Source organism: Sorex araneus, chromosome 4, assembly GCF_027595985.1.
Source record: "Sorex araneus isolate mSorAra2 chromosome 4, mSorAra2.pri, whole genome shotgun sequence".
Classification (NCBI taxonomy): Eukaryota; Metazoa; Chordata; class Mammalia; order Eulipotyphla; family Soricidae; genus Sorex; species Sorex araneus.
In genome coordinates this window covers 26018626-26033755 of record NC_073305.1, presented here as the reverse complement: position 1 = coordinate 26033755, position 15130 = coordinate 26018626, and the positions used below count along the sequence as shown (strand labels likewise).

The window sequence follows — 15130 nt, the reverse complement described above, 5'->3', positions numbered from 1 at the left end:
CAGGCAGTTCCTTAAGTTTGTTCCCAGGATGGAAACCCTATCACACACCAAGCTGTATCCCAAAGGACAGGGCAATGTGTACTTTCCAGTCTCCACACAGTGACCACAGGGGTCCACAAGTAAGGACTCCTATATATATGCCGCTGGGAATTAAAGCAGAGGATTGGAAGACACACTACATATATATATATATATATATATATATATACATATATATATATATATCAGGGCTGGATCGCTAGCACAGCGAGTAGGGCATTTGCTTTGCACGAGGCTGACCCGGGTTCGATTCTTCTGCCCCTCTTGGAGAGCCCGGCAAGCTATGGAGAGTATTCCACCCTCATGGCAGAGCCTGGCAAGCTACCCTTGGCGTATCAGATATGCCAAAAACAATAACAAGTCTCTCAATGGAGACATTACTGGTGCCCGCTCGAGCAAATCTATGAGCAACGGGATTACAGTGATATACATGCCACCGTTAGTGTTCTCTGTGGTCAGCCATATGCATGCATCCCTACCACTTTCTGGCTGAATGAAATGAACAAGTGACTATATTTCTCCCTGATTTAGTTTTCTCTCCAGTAAAATGGAGAAAACAACTTTATCTTCCAGGGACCTGCTGAAGGATTAAAACGGAAACAAAATGCAGAACATCCCCAGCAGAGTGCCCAGTCCAGAGTAACATTCAGGGCTAGCCCTAATTACTCCTACCACCGCCTGTTTTGCCAGAAGAGATTAGCAACTCCAAATTACCCACTTGACATGGATTTGAATGTCTTCCCTCCATAGCTCCCAAGTGACATGCTCCCACCTGTTCCCACCTGCGAAGGAAAGTGGCCTGAGCACATAACCAGGAGGCAAGCAGCCCGAAAGGAACAAGATGCCTGATGCTATAACCAGGCGCTTCATTCCGGGAGCCTACCTCTTATCCAGGGAAAAGACAGAAGCCCAGACTCAGTCCCACGACGCCGACCTGTGAGGGTGTGGCCTTTGTGCTCTCCAGCTGCACCTGGTGGAGCCTGCGCACAGGGGAATCCCCGCTTCTGCTCCTCGGGGCCCTGGAGCGACCCAGTGGCAAAGAGCTCGCTGCTCCAGGGGTGTCCCGGAATTGGAGTGAAAGACGTCGGGATTCCTTCCCGAGCTCTGGGTAGTCCACGTCACTCCTGGAAGGGTCTGGCCCAAGCGTGGGGCCCAGGGAAAGGGCGCGGGGGGGGGGGACTGCCCCGAGCTCCGCTGGAACGCTCAAGCAGGAGGCTGCACAGGGCCAGCTCAGAGACCGCTGTGCCCGGAGAAGCTGCACGTGGCAAGTCTGAACAGGGCAGAGGGCCGACGAGCGGGTTTTACGCAGCTTCAGCCCTTTGCAAAACCCCCAATTCTTCTCTTACTGGGCTGGTAGGAACCCGGCACCGGACTCTGAGCCAAGGGAGCCGCTACAAGAGGGGCGTGCACCTACACCGAGAGGGAAGGGTTAAATGAGGTCTTCCCAGCCGTCGGCAGCCCAATCTGCCCCCACCCGCAACCAGTGGACCCTGGGAACCGCACCTCCTGCGCTCCGGCAGTCTAGGCCACCCTCCCGCAAACGGCCCTGCACTCCAGTTTGCGGGGATGCAAAGGAGGCGAGGACCTCGCCTTCCGGAATCCGCCAAACGCGCCAGGAGCAACCAGAAGGATTTACCTAAGACCCACCTCCGCCGGGGGCCCTGGGTCTGGGCGCTGGGTGTTCCCTCACACGCTCACGCCGCGCCCACACCCCTCCGTCCCGCGTTTCCCCGCACGCCCTCTAGCTCTGCGCTCGCGGGCCTCCCGGGCGCTGCACTGGGCTCGGCTCCCGCCCTTGCTCCGCCCAGGTGCGATTGGAAGAGGGGCGGGGGGGGGGAGGAGGCGGTGCCCACTGCAGCCTCCGCCCCTGCGCTTTCCTCCAACCGACTGAGACCTGGGTGCACCTGCCTGACGCTGGGGACTCCCCCCGCCACCCCCACCCCCGGCCACACGCCTTCCCTTAGGGGCCAGGAATCCCCGTCCCACCCTTCGACTGTGAAGACAGGCTTTACTCTCGAGATGCGGGCAGGGGAGGTGGTCGTGGGTCTGCCCATTTGACTGCGGAGGTAAAAGGGTTGTACAAAAGCGGGTGCTGGGGGCAAGAAGAGGACTAGGATTCTCAAGGAGCCAGGAGAAAAGCACCCGGCTTCGATCTGACCACCCAGTCACTGCCCAAGACGCCAACGCATTCAGAATCTTACTGGGAGATTTCTTTTTCCTGGAGCGGGAGATCGCCCCCACCCCATATACCCACAAATCTGCCTCCCCAACTCCCCAGGCCCAGGCGGTCCGGGGTCCACTCCGCCTCCCTGCGCCTCCTCAGGTGCCAGGCCCCTCCCCCCGCCCGTATTGACACTCCCGGGCCAGCGCCCTCTGGGCTCAAATCGCTTTCCCTCCTAATCCGATGGCGGCTGCTCGGGGCAGCCTGGTCGCTTTCTCCGGTCTCGCTTCAGCCTCATCTATCTCCACCCTCAGCATCGTGCCGCACCCCCAACCAACAATCTTTGCCTGCCCCAACCACTTACTTCTCCCACCCAGATTTGTACTTTGCAGTTCCCCCACGGCGCACAGCCCCAAATCACTCCTAGGGTGATTCCTACCGACTTGCGACTTGGGGTGGCAGAGGCTAAGGTGCATGCCTTATGTATGGACTCTGGGGCACAGCACAAGGCCCCAAAGAAGTGTATGTGTGTGGGGCAGGGGGGTGGGGTGGGGTCCCGCAGCCTGCTCCGCCACGTCGCAACTCTCACTATCAACTCGGCTGCTACCCAGCAGCTCAAGCTGTAGAAGCACGGCTGGGTGCGAAGCCTTGTCTCTCTAGCAGGAGCTGCGGGGAGAGAGTGAAAACTCGACTGGCAACAACACACCGAGAAATGGGCAGATGCCTATGGCTGGGGGCGGCGGGGGGGAGGGCGGGAAAGAGCTAGGGGAAAGGTGCATGGGACCACAGACGTGCAACTTGCAGGGCACCAGGTGAGCACCGCGCGGGGAAGGGGGTCACAAAAGTTTGCAGGCAATCGTCTTTCTGCCAGCCGGCTTCACGCGGGCCAAGAGGGTGGACTTCCCTCTCCCCAGGAGAGGGTCCAAAGGGAATCTTGGGGTTCGGACGTGGCTTAGAACTGGGGTGCTAGCTGTCCATTCTGGGAGCGACTGCCTAGGTACGGGGAGTGGAGAGGGACGGTACCAGGCTTTTTCGCAAAGCAACAGGCGGCTGCACCTTACCTTGCGCCAGTCCCGGGCTGGGGCGGCTGCTCCATCCTCACGGCGCCGGGAGCTGTTGGGTGCGTCTGTCCCGGGTCTGCGCGTCGTCCGGGCTGCAGCGGCCGCTCTCCCCACCCCGCGGCTACCCCCGCGGCCCACCCCGGACCGGGCGGGGCGGGCCGACTCCCGGGAGGCGCGGGCGGCGGCTGCGGCGTGGGTGCGCGGGCAGCGGAGCGCGGGGCGCGTCCTCCAGCGCCTCCCCGGGCCGGCGGTGCGGTCGTGCGGGGCCAAGGCTGGGCTCCCCCGGGCCGCGGCGGCGGCGGCCCCTCTCCGGAGCCGGAGACAAAGACGCTGGGGAAGGCGAAGCGGCGCTCGCCCCGGAGGCTGGAGGCTCAGACGCTCCGGGGGGAATCGCTTCCGAAGCCGGGCTGCGGAGGGGGAGGCGCGGAGATCAGGGACTCGGAAAGCCGCGGGGCGTGAGCGTGACCGAGCCCGGCCCCGGCTCGCCGGCTGGCGGGTCCGGGATGGGGAGAGGGCGGGCGGGCGGGGAGCCCAGCGCCGGGGCGGGCGGAGCAGAGCCGGTTTGCGGGTCCCGCGGCCTCCGCCGCCCGCGCCCGCCGAGCTGCGGGGAGGACCGTCACCGCCCCACGCTCTGTGCCCCTTTCCAACTACTGAGATCCCGGCAGAATTAGACCGGGCGAAGCAGCCGAAGGAGGACTGGGGGTGACTGGTCCTCTGATGGGGAGGAAGAAGCCAAGGCTGAACATCCTTCGGATCAGTGATGGCCCGCCGGGAGCCAAGAGTAGAGTTCGAAGGCCTTTTGAGGGAAGGATGAATCTCCGTGGGCTTTGCGCCCACGCCCACCGCCCCCTGCCCCCCCCGCCCCCCCGCGGACAAGATCGTATTCCGAATGATCCCGGACAGTTCGCGAACATTTAAGTGGGATTGAGGAGTGGTCCTGAATTCCCAGGAGGCAGGTTCCCGAAGCAGCTGTTAAAATTCCCTTCTCCTGCGTTCCCTGCTCTTCCTGCGATGACTGTATGTGCTGCTGAAATTGGAGGCCGATACACCCCTTTAAAAGTGTCAGTATGTGTTTTAAGATAAACGCAATGATTATTTTAGCGTACTTAATTTATATTATCTTAATTATTGATCAGATCTGCACCAAAAACAACTACCAGCACCCCCCACCCACCTACCCCAACACACTCACAATTCTGGGACTGGGGCTTTCCCCAGCTTTCCCAGGCTCCACAAATAAACTTTCACCCTCCTTTAACCACTCCTCCCTTCACCCCTAACCTCAGCAGAAATAATCAAAATTCATCTATCTCTCACAATATCCTCTCAAAAAATACAATTGTATTTATCCATCACTGGAGAAATAAAACACATTTACACTTAAGGATTTAATAGCTTCCTATTGTTTACTCACCTGCATAAACCCAGCCCCCTCTTTTATTTCTTTTTCTTTTTATTTTTGCTTTCACTACAAATCCAACACTGTTTTACCTACCCTGTTTACTAGGTACTCAAGGAAAGTTGAACTAGTTGAAGGTCAGTTTCTCCTTTAAACACAGCTAAACATTCTGCCCATCCCAAAATAAATGCTTTAAAAATAAACACTGTTAAATCCCAAAGTCTTCTAAATTAAAGGAAGTTGGGTCCTGAAATAGTGAGCAGTTTAGGGGAAGGAAGGACATTTACAGATATGCTCACAGCCCCTTTAACTTAGATGTAAAACGATTAATTCGGTTCTGTTTCTAGGCCATCTTCTCCCACTGATCACCTCCCTCACTTCCCCCGCTATTTGCTGAGTTTCCAAGGAGAAACCAAGCTGTTGCACAACTGCATAAAACAAGAAATATGTACTCAGCTGCAACACGTACAGCAAGGCCAGGCCAGGTGGAGAGTGACCAAAACACCTTTATCATCTTGTGCCCCGTGTCAAGTATGTTGGATGGCTGCCAAGATTTTCACATTTCCAAAGAAGTTCTTTTCTGGATGCATTTTAGAACAGTTTGAGATGCGTTTCATTGCTGAGAGGTCAGAAGCCTGCCTTAGAGTTTAGAAATAGTTCAGACCATTCTTTATGTCTGTCTCAACTACTGATAAATTCTATGGTTGATACTCCAGATCAGAAGTGGTCTATTGTAAAGGTCAAAAATATATGCAGATTAGAAAAAAACATAACTCCTAAGGCATTCCCTTGATGGTAGATATTAATTTTGGTCCTGAGAGATTTACACATGGAGCCAGACATTTCTACTTGGTGGTTCTGTGTCTTTATTTGCTCACTTTACCTCATATAGTTGATAGGTTTTAAATGAAATGGTATTTGTGAAGCAGTTAGTATAGTGACTAGCACACGGTTTAAACTCATGGGGGGGTTATTTTGGTAATCATTCAGTGATAAGTAAGCTTTAATACATTTTTGTTTTATATATGTATTTAGACTCATGTCTAGAGAATATACACTCAAGCATTAACAGTGATTATATAGTAAAAATGACAAGGTAACCAAAAGCTTTGGAATTCACTTTCTAGTTTAGTTTTGTTTTGATTAAGGAAATGATGTTTAACTCTTGCCAAAGAAATTCTCCAGACGTGTATGCTTTCTAGTTGGTTCACATAATCATCAACAAGGCTTACTGACTATTGGTGTCACCCTGCTATAAAAGGGATAAATGACAGGGCACAGAGTTTGTCACCTCCAATATAAACTTAGATCTGTTTTGTAGCAACCAGAAGTCAACTCCAGTGCAACTAAACATGCTATTTAATATGAGTAGCAGATTGGTTGCTGCTCTTGCCTTATCTTGACAGCCAATAAAAAGGGAAGAGGAGAGAAGAGGCATCAGAAACTATATTTGTACCTTTTGATCAGTGAATTAGAAAAGAAAGCCTGGCCTAGAAGGCTTATAAGATTCAATAACCTTCACATCTATGGTAGTGGTCTTTCTGGATCGGAAGTGTTAATTACATGAAATAATACTAATGTTACAAAAACATAGAGGAAACTAACATGTAAAAGCATTATCAATTTAACATTTTTTATAAATAGGGATCATTCTTTAAAATAACAGGCCTACTAATTTAATATATTCATAAATAAAGTTTCTTGAATTTTGAAATGCTTTCTTCCTTTGAAACTCTCTTTTTAGTTAGAAAAGCATTGCTCTGAAGCCCCGAATTGAGTTTCTGAAATCCCAGTAGTTAGGGCTGCACAAACTCTCTTGTTTGTTTAATAATGGGATCAAGAAAAGAAGATGCCAACATAAGTCCTCTTGGAAGACTTTCCAGTTAACTATTCTTAATAATGAACCACCTCATAACTTCTTGACTTAAAATAACAACAATCTTTTATTAGCCTGAATGTGGAATTTGGATAATAGCCAGGGAGGGAAGCTCACTTCTGGTGTACTCAGTGTCAGTTTAGGGCCACCATACTCAGAAGCAGTGAATATGTTTCCCAAATGGCTGTTGGCATCAATAGGAACTGAGGCACAGAGCCCACAGTTTCTCTTCCACAAAACCTGATGAGGTTTTCCACAGTTTCTCCTAGATTTCCTCGCCATGGCAGTTGGGTTTCTAGAAGGGGGTCTTAGGAGTCAAATCTTCCTTAAATAACAAAAACCAGAACAGTTAAATGTCAGCTTATCAACAACTCACTCACTAAATGAAATTACAGATTTTAATCCAACAAAATTAGCTAGGGAATTGACAATTCTTTGAACTATTTGAGAAGTAGATCGATTTTTCTTTCATTTATGGAGGTCATTTTATTAGGAGTTAGAGACCAGCTGGGAATGCAAATTGTGCTACCACTATGAAAAACAGTATGGCAATTCCTCAAAAAATTCAAAATAGAACTCTCATCCAGCAGTCTCAGTTCTGTATTCAAAAGAAACAAACAAATATTTCTATATATGTCCACATCTCCATGTTCATTGAACATTTATAAGATTTAAGATTTGAGAATAACATGTAGGTCAATAAACAAATGATTGCATACAGAAAATGGGGTCTAATTTCATATAAAAACAATTATTCCACAATAAATATAAACTCTTGGCTTTTTTTCTTTTTCTTTTTTTTTTTTTTTTTTTGCTTTTTGGGTCACACCTGGCGATGCTCAGGGGTTACTCCTGGCTCTGCACTCAGGAATTACTCCTGGCGGTGCTCAGGGGCCCATACCAGATGCTGAGAATTGAACCCGGGTCGGCCGCATGCAAGGCAAACGCCCTACCCGTTGTGCTATCACTCCAGCCCCCAGTCTTCTGCCATTTTTGACAATATAAGTGAAACTTGACAGCATTATGCTAAGTAAAATAAGTTGAACAGAGAGAGACAAACGTGTGTGTGTGTGTGTGTGTGTGTGTGTGTGCGTGTGTGCATGTGTAAGACAGGTTCATATGAGATATCTAAAAACAAAACCACAAACCACCAAAATTACAACTTCAGGAAACACATTGATATCTACACGCAAACCGAGATGCAAGGGTCGAGGAGGGGATATATGGGTTTATTATATCATAGCAAAAAGAAGTAACAGTAGGCCTAGCTATTTAAATAAATTCAAAATGGTTTCTATATTTTAAAATGTTAATGGTGAAATGTTAATGTAAACATTAACATTTTACATTTCAATATGCAAAATTTAATGCTAAATTTCTATATTTAATATTTCTGTATTTTAAAATGTTAATGATGAAATGTTAATGGTAAAAAAAATGTTAATGGTGAAAACATGGCTCCACATAGTCATGATTTTCATGGGTCTCTTTAATTTTACTTTTTCCAGTTCTATCTCATAGCTTTCGACTGACTCTCATGTTTATATACCTTATCCAGATCGTGTGTATCACATTGTATAATAGTGTTGACAAGTCCACCTCCCCTCTTAGACTAAAAGTTCCCTGAGAGCAGACTTTATTCAATCAGTTTATGCCCCCATAACCTTTCACACAGTGTAATGGGTGCTTGATAGATATGTATTGAAAAGATGAATAATTCAACACCCCTTCACTTCCAGCTCAATCATGCCATCTCCAAAATGGCAACACTGCTCGTGAGCTACTCCACAGGGGAGCTAATTAATTCTCTGAAATTAGAAAATGTTTTGAAGTTCCACAGTACTTTAGAAGCACTCGAGAACATTAATATGTGCAATAAAGGCACTATTATTACTTCCTTGACACATAACTGGCAAATAATTCCTTCTTAATGTGTTTGTTTTGAGTGTACTCCACAAACTTGTAGGAAGTAATGCATTGTTGGCTCATTTCTACTAATGGACACCTTGTGTGGACTAACTAAGATGCAGCTTCTCCAGCTCTATTGTTTGTTCATTTCTCCAGCTATCAGGACTGCTGTTTGAAACGGACTTCTGACAGAAAGGGTACCAGCAAGTGAGAATCAGTTTTCTGGAGCTTTTATATCTTAGTAAGCAGAGAGGGTGTCTATGGAATTCTAGTAATACTTTATTATCCTCTGAGCCATATAATTATCATGAAAAATATTATCCAATGATTGAGCCAGGGGCTGGAGCGATAGTACAGCGGTAGGGCATTCGCCTTTCATGCAGCCTACCCGTGTTCGATTCCTCCGCCTCTCTCCGAGAGCCCGGCAAGCTACTGAGAGTATCCGCCCACCCGGCAGATCCTGGCAAGCTACCCATGGTGTATTGGATATGTCAAAATCAGTAACAAATAAATCTCACAATGAGAGACGTTACTGGTGCCCGCTTGAACAAACCAATGAGAAAGGGGATGACAGTGACAATGACAGTGATTGAACCAAAAGAGCGTTTCCTTTTTCAAACACGGACTATTCCACGAGAATTTTGGATGAGGACATGGGGGGAGGTGTTGGCAGTATGGATTGATCTTTGGTATCATGCCTGTGAAAGGAATGTCACCAGTGCCCCAAATAGGCATACTTCTTTCGCAGAGCGAAAGCCACACTGCAGTATGAGCACTAAAACGGCATCAGAGGCATCCTGAGAAGCAAACTGTAGCCAAGACTCGGAGTCACTATTCTAGCTGTATGGAGGTCTGGCCAGGTCTCTGTTTTCCAACAACATTTTATCCATCCCCTCTCTTCAATAAATTCTCCTTTTTTGTTAAATCTCGCTGAAATTTGGTTGCTGTCACTTGGGACCCACAGAATTCCAACTAATGCCACATTGAAAACTGATTTGAGAAATTCTCAGAATATGTCTGATTAAAGGTTAGAGAGAGAGATCACTTGGGAAAAGTTGATATGAGGCTTATATTTCGAACAGTTAAAAGTCAGTGTATAACATCAATGGAAGCCTAGTCTTCCAGCCTATAAAAATAGAATCTGACATCCAAAGAATGGACTCCTAATGTTTGTCATTTACTTGAATATAGACTTTTATAAGGCATGGGTTTGGATTCTTAGCCACTGTACCTAATTTAAGTATGCACACAGATGAGGCTTAATAAATATTTGTTAAATGAATTAATGTACATTTTATTATATCTCCTTCTATCCCAGGAGAAATCTAGAAATCTTCCACTTATTAAATGTAAGTGTAATAAATTTTATATTTAACTTGTTATTAAATCTTGGAGTGGAAGACAAAGATGGATTGAGATCAATTTTTTCTCAAAGATTACACTGTGTGTGGACACACTTGTTTTCTGTGTTCTCTGAGGTAGAATTCAGAAACTTCTATCTCAGAATGAATGTTGTATCACATTCCAATTTTTTATTTCTTTATAGTGCATAAATATCTTCCAGGTCAATAAGCAGTAAAGGAGAGGACTAGACTGGTATATTGCTGTATACATGCTTTTGGCTCTAGTTATCAAGGATTTGTTGAGTACAAAGCGATCTCTGTTAGATAGACAAATAGGTGCAGATCACCTGTACTTCTAGGAAAGTCTCTTAATTGGGATAGATGCCACTCTTTCTTTTCTCTTTTGTTAGGGAAAGGGCAGGTGATGGTTTGGGCTATACCCAATCATACTCAGGGCTTACTCCTGGCTCTGTGCTCAGGAATCACTGCTGGTTTTGTTCAGGGGACTGTATATAATACTGGGGATTGAAGCAGGATCTTCAATCAAGCAAAGCTAGTGCAAAACCCCACCACTGTCTCTCAGACTTCTCTTACCTTTCCATTAGGGACATCACAGCACTCCCAGTCCTTATAATTATTGGTGTTTTATGACCCTTGACACCACTGACCCTTAATACCATGATTTTCTATCTTAATTTTTAGCTACCCAAACTTGTGACCTTATGCCTGGTCCCTTGATAAATAGCTTGAAAATGTTGCGGGGGGGGGCATGATTTGCCACCCTCAGTGACTGATGGGAATCAATAAATAGATATCTTTCACACTGTCCCTCTGTTGGTGTGATTTTGAGTCATGTCCTATACTATTTCCAAAAGGTTCTCAGTATAATTGTGTCTCAATTACATATACTATTAACTTCTCAAAAGGGGTTCATGCATTCATTTCCTTCTTTTGTTTAATTTTCCCAGAATCTCTCAAAACTTTCCAGAAAACAACTTAAGTTCTCACCTTATCTCAAAGTTCTTCATCTAAGGCAATCCAAAATAAATTACCTTTCTAACACCTTTACCCTAAACTCTAAGGGAAAGGGGCAAATTACCCGATTGATGAGGTAAAAAAAAAAGAAGAATCTGAGTATTGTCTATTACATTTTTATTGAATACAGTAAGTCTGATGAAGAAGCATTTGTATAAATTGCATTTCTCCATTTTCTTAGGGTCTTGTAATCACAGAAATATCTGTAGTTAGTGAATAGATAAATAATATGAATTTAGGAATATTTAGAACACCCATCAGATGCATACAGATCAAAAGTACTTTGTTCAAATCTGTCCTATTGACACCAAGATAAATATTTTAATTATTAATATTGGGTCCATGTGATTCTAAAAAATTCAACAGATAAAAATACTTCAAATATTTGTAAACAGTCAAATATATGCAATAGTCATACAATGGAACATGATTTTTCTATTAATAAATAACCAGGACCAGAGAGTTAATACAGTAGGTAGGGAGCTTGTCTTCCACTACGCCAGTCTATTCAATTTCTTGTACCCTATATGGCCCCTGAGCCCTGCCAGGAATGACTCCTGAGAACAGAGCCAGTAGTAAGCCCTAAGCACAGTCAGCTGTGGCCCAAACTCCCCTTCCCCTTCAAAAAAAGAAAAGAATTTAATAGGAGACATGCTATAGTATGGCTGAATCTTATAAACGATGATAAATGAAATTGTGCTGTTACCCAAAATACCCCACATATCATATGGTTTTGTCCATTTGAAAAAGGTCTACAATAATACAAAGTAGATTAGTGGTTAGTTAGGGCTGAAATATGAAAAAGGAAAGGAAGTGAAAAACCAAAGGAGTCATGGAATAAAACTTATTGCAGTGGCCATAAGATCCATAATATCACTTCTGGGTAGATATATGTAGAATACGAAACCATTAACTTCAAGGTTTTATTCACCAGTAACCATTGCAGCATTATTCATGATAAGTAAGATAAGAAAAAAAAAGTTAACTGTACAAAGTCAGATGACTAGATAAAGAACACAGGTTCTATGTAAGCAATGGGATAATATTCAGTTATAAAATAATATTTTGTAGCTTACAGAAAAATGAAAGAAACCTGAGGGCATTATGTAAGGCAAAATTAATTCTAAAAAGAAAGACAAATATTGGATGGTTTCATCTATGTATGCAATATAAAGAAACTAAGCAGAGAAACAGACAATAGAAAATAAATAAACCAGTGAGGTTACTAGAGGGGTGAAGGTTGAGATGAAAGGAAGACTAGAGGGAGTCAATTGGATGGTTTTAGTATTTTTTTTCCTTGACTGGAGTGATGAATACACTGAAAAATTTTGCAAGTTGTGTTGTTGTAAATAGGAAAATTATCTTGCATATTATTTTTTCTCAGCAAAGCTATTGCAGTATGTCTACATTATGCTATTAAATATTAACATAGAGGAAGTAGCGTGAAAGTTATATAAAAATATTTGGTACTCTCTCACAACTCTTTAAATATAAAACTTATTTAAAAATAAATGCTATGTAATTGGACCTAAAACTGAGAAGGCCCAAATATGGAAATATGCAGTACTTCTTTTTTTTTTTTTTTTTTTTTGCTTTTTGGGTCACACCTGGCAATGCACAGGGGTTACTCCTGGCTCTGCACTCAGGAATCACCCCTGGCGGTGCTCAGGGGACCATATGGGATGCTGGGAATCGAACCCGGGTCAGCCGCTTGCAAGGCAAACGCCCTACCCGCTGTGCTATTGCTCCAGCCCCATGCAGTACTTCTTGAACTCAATTTCTCTCTTAAAATGGAGAATAATATGCATATGATGGTTGTAAGGCTAAACAGCTACTATTATGGCAACACTACATGGAAATTTTGTCTCTCTCTTTCTCTCCCTCATAATGGTGTAGGTGCATAAGACAGAAGGAACAAAACTACCACTGTGTCTCAGATGTTCCATTTCTTCTTAAGAACTCCATCATCCTCCATGTTTCCCTGTTACTTTTCAGATATAAAATTTGGCCTGACAAGGTCTGGTCAGAGTTCCAGAAGTGCAGTTAATATTCTTATTATAACAATTTAATAGATATGATGAGCCAACTCAATTTGCAATGCCAGGAATTTGGGGAAAGAAACAAAATAAAAAGCATGACACAAACAATTGATGCCAAAGTGGCACTCCATAGCAATTAGCTGTTCTTGTTTCTTTTGCATCCCATCTGAGCTATTTTTATTTGTGTTTTATGAAAGTGGTATCATTCCATCAGCCCCATATGTAAGCTTCAAGTTGCTGATGCAGCCTCTCCATTCCTCCTGTAGCACTTTTAGAAGCCAGCACGATATTTCTGTTAGTTGGTCTGGAGTCGTTCTGTACCTAATTATGGGGTTGATTTCCTTCTTTTGTATAAGTTTTCTCCACCCACTGGGGGCGTTAGTGATTTGAAGAGGAAGCTCTCCCTAACCATCCCATTTTCATAGTAAGAAGTCAAGGGCATGGGGGAACTGCCCTGGTTGCAGTTCTTTCTCTAAAATGAAAGAAGCCTCAGAAAAGTCAATCAATCTCTTGGGCTTCTTTGTTTTCCTCTGTAAAAAGAGAGGATTCTCCTAAATCATTTCTACAGTTCCTCTCAGGCCAAACAGTCTCCCGAACACCAGCATTTCCTTGGAGTTTATTGATTAAATAGTTTCCAAACACTAGACAAGTGCTGATACGTTGTTACCTAATATTATCTCTCATCTGTTTGCTGCATCTTAATGGGCAGTGACTGAGAACAGTCCCATGTTCCGGTGTCTGCTCTGATAAAAAGGTTTAGGAAATACAGGAAGGAGGGATAATGAAGAGGGTGGGGCCTTCCAACAGATGTCATTCTGTTCGGATGGATGCTGAAACAGACACAGAGGCCATCCAGGCTGGTCTCAGTGCCTGGATGATGAGTATTACATAAGTGCAATTTTACTTTCTGCGTTAATCTTTGCTGAGGTAATTGCCTGCATTCTATTTTCAGTGTGTTGTTGGCAATGCTACATGGCCTACTGACAGTTGTTCAATAAAAATAGAGATCATGCTCAAGAGGAAAATTGCAATAGTCACACGTGGCCAATGTTCTGTTTCTATGAGCCATGATATTCTGGTTCTCAAGAGTTAAATGGGGACTTGCAAGTGAGTTCTATCAAGATTCAAGACTGATTTGTTTTACAGATGTACCAAGGTACACAGCTCTGTAGTCTTGAACCATGTAAGGAGTTTGGCAAAAGGGACGTGTAAGGATTTTTTTAAGGAATAAATGAAATTGTTTTTGTTTTCATTACCACATATCATATACAAAACAAAACTCCAAACTAAACAAAATCCAAGAGGAAAGGAATGAAGTAGGAAGGTAAAAACTATCTGAGGATACTCTATTTCATAGATACCCACAAAAGGAACTGAGTTTACCTCCTAAATATTTTTCTAAAGGTCTATCCATATGAGTCACTCTATTTTTTGGTTCCAAATGTTATTATTTCTCACTTAAATCAACAATAATCCTCCAAAAAATGTATCACTGTCCCAGTTCTTTTCTTATCCTTCTTTCCTGTTTAGCACAACCGCTGAAGTGATTCTCTGGTCTCCAAATGTGATTGTAACTAGTTTTAATCAAAAGGCTTCAGTGATTCAGAATAAAACAATAACCTTACTACACAGCCTATAAGCCTCATAATAATCCATTCACCTATTCATTCATTCATCACCTCACCTTCTGCTATTTTATTTCTTCTGTGATCCGGTCAAACTCAACTAACCAAGTTCTAGATTCATAACACCCTGTCATTCTCACTGAGATACTGTTTCTAAACTCCAACTCATGCTGCAAGTTTCTTTTCGGTGTGTGTCACCTAATACCATCCCAAATAACTTTTCCAGGTAGAATAAAGGGCTCCTTATTCCCCATTCCCAGTAATCCATGGGCCTGCTTTCAATATAGCAACAATAAAACTGGCATTGTTGTATATAAGTTTAATCACTTAAATACCAAGAAAATGTAATGATTCTTCAACTGTCTAACAAAAAAAAAAGGTAAAGATTCTCAATAAATGTCTATTTGTTAAGAACCTAAAGTATAACAGGCTTCATGATTATAGTCATGGGGAGGGTGGAGTAAGTCAGGAATGGATTGTATTACCTACAGATGGTAGAACAGTAAAAGTTGAAAGAGAATAAGATATTGCTAATAAAAACTATAAATATTTAAAATAAAGTTGGCCACAAATAATCTAGTCTTTGGTATGCTGTAATAAATCACAAAAAGTGTATGTTTATAGTTGTAACGACCTCCACAAAC

General features: G+C 44.1%; 1 protein-coding gene across 4 annotated transcripts in view; it reads right to left on the bottom strand.

Annotated features, from left to right (window-relative positions):
- Positions 1 to 1808, bottom strand: part of LRRC3B (leucine rich repeat containing 3B) — a 103041-nt gene extending 101233 nt beyond the window's left edge. For 2 of the 4 annotated variants that reach the window (XM_055136542.1, XM_004603836.3), the window contains exon 1: positions 923 to 1286. The gene's annotated coding sequence lies outside the window, so the exon portion shown is untranslated. Of the gene's footprint in view, positions 1 to 922; positions 1287 to 1675 lie in introns of those variants that run through there. The other 2 variants (XM_055136543.1, XM_055136544.1) reach the window with 2 other exon arrangements.
- Positions 1809 to 15130: the final 13322 nt, after the last annotated feature.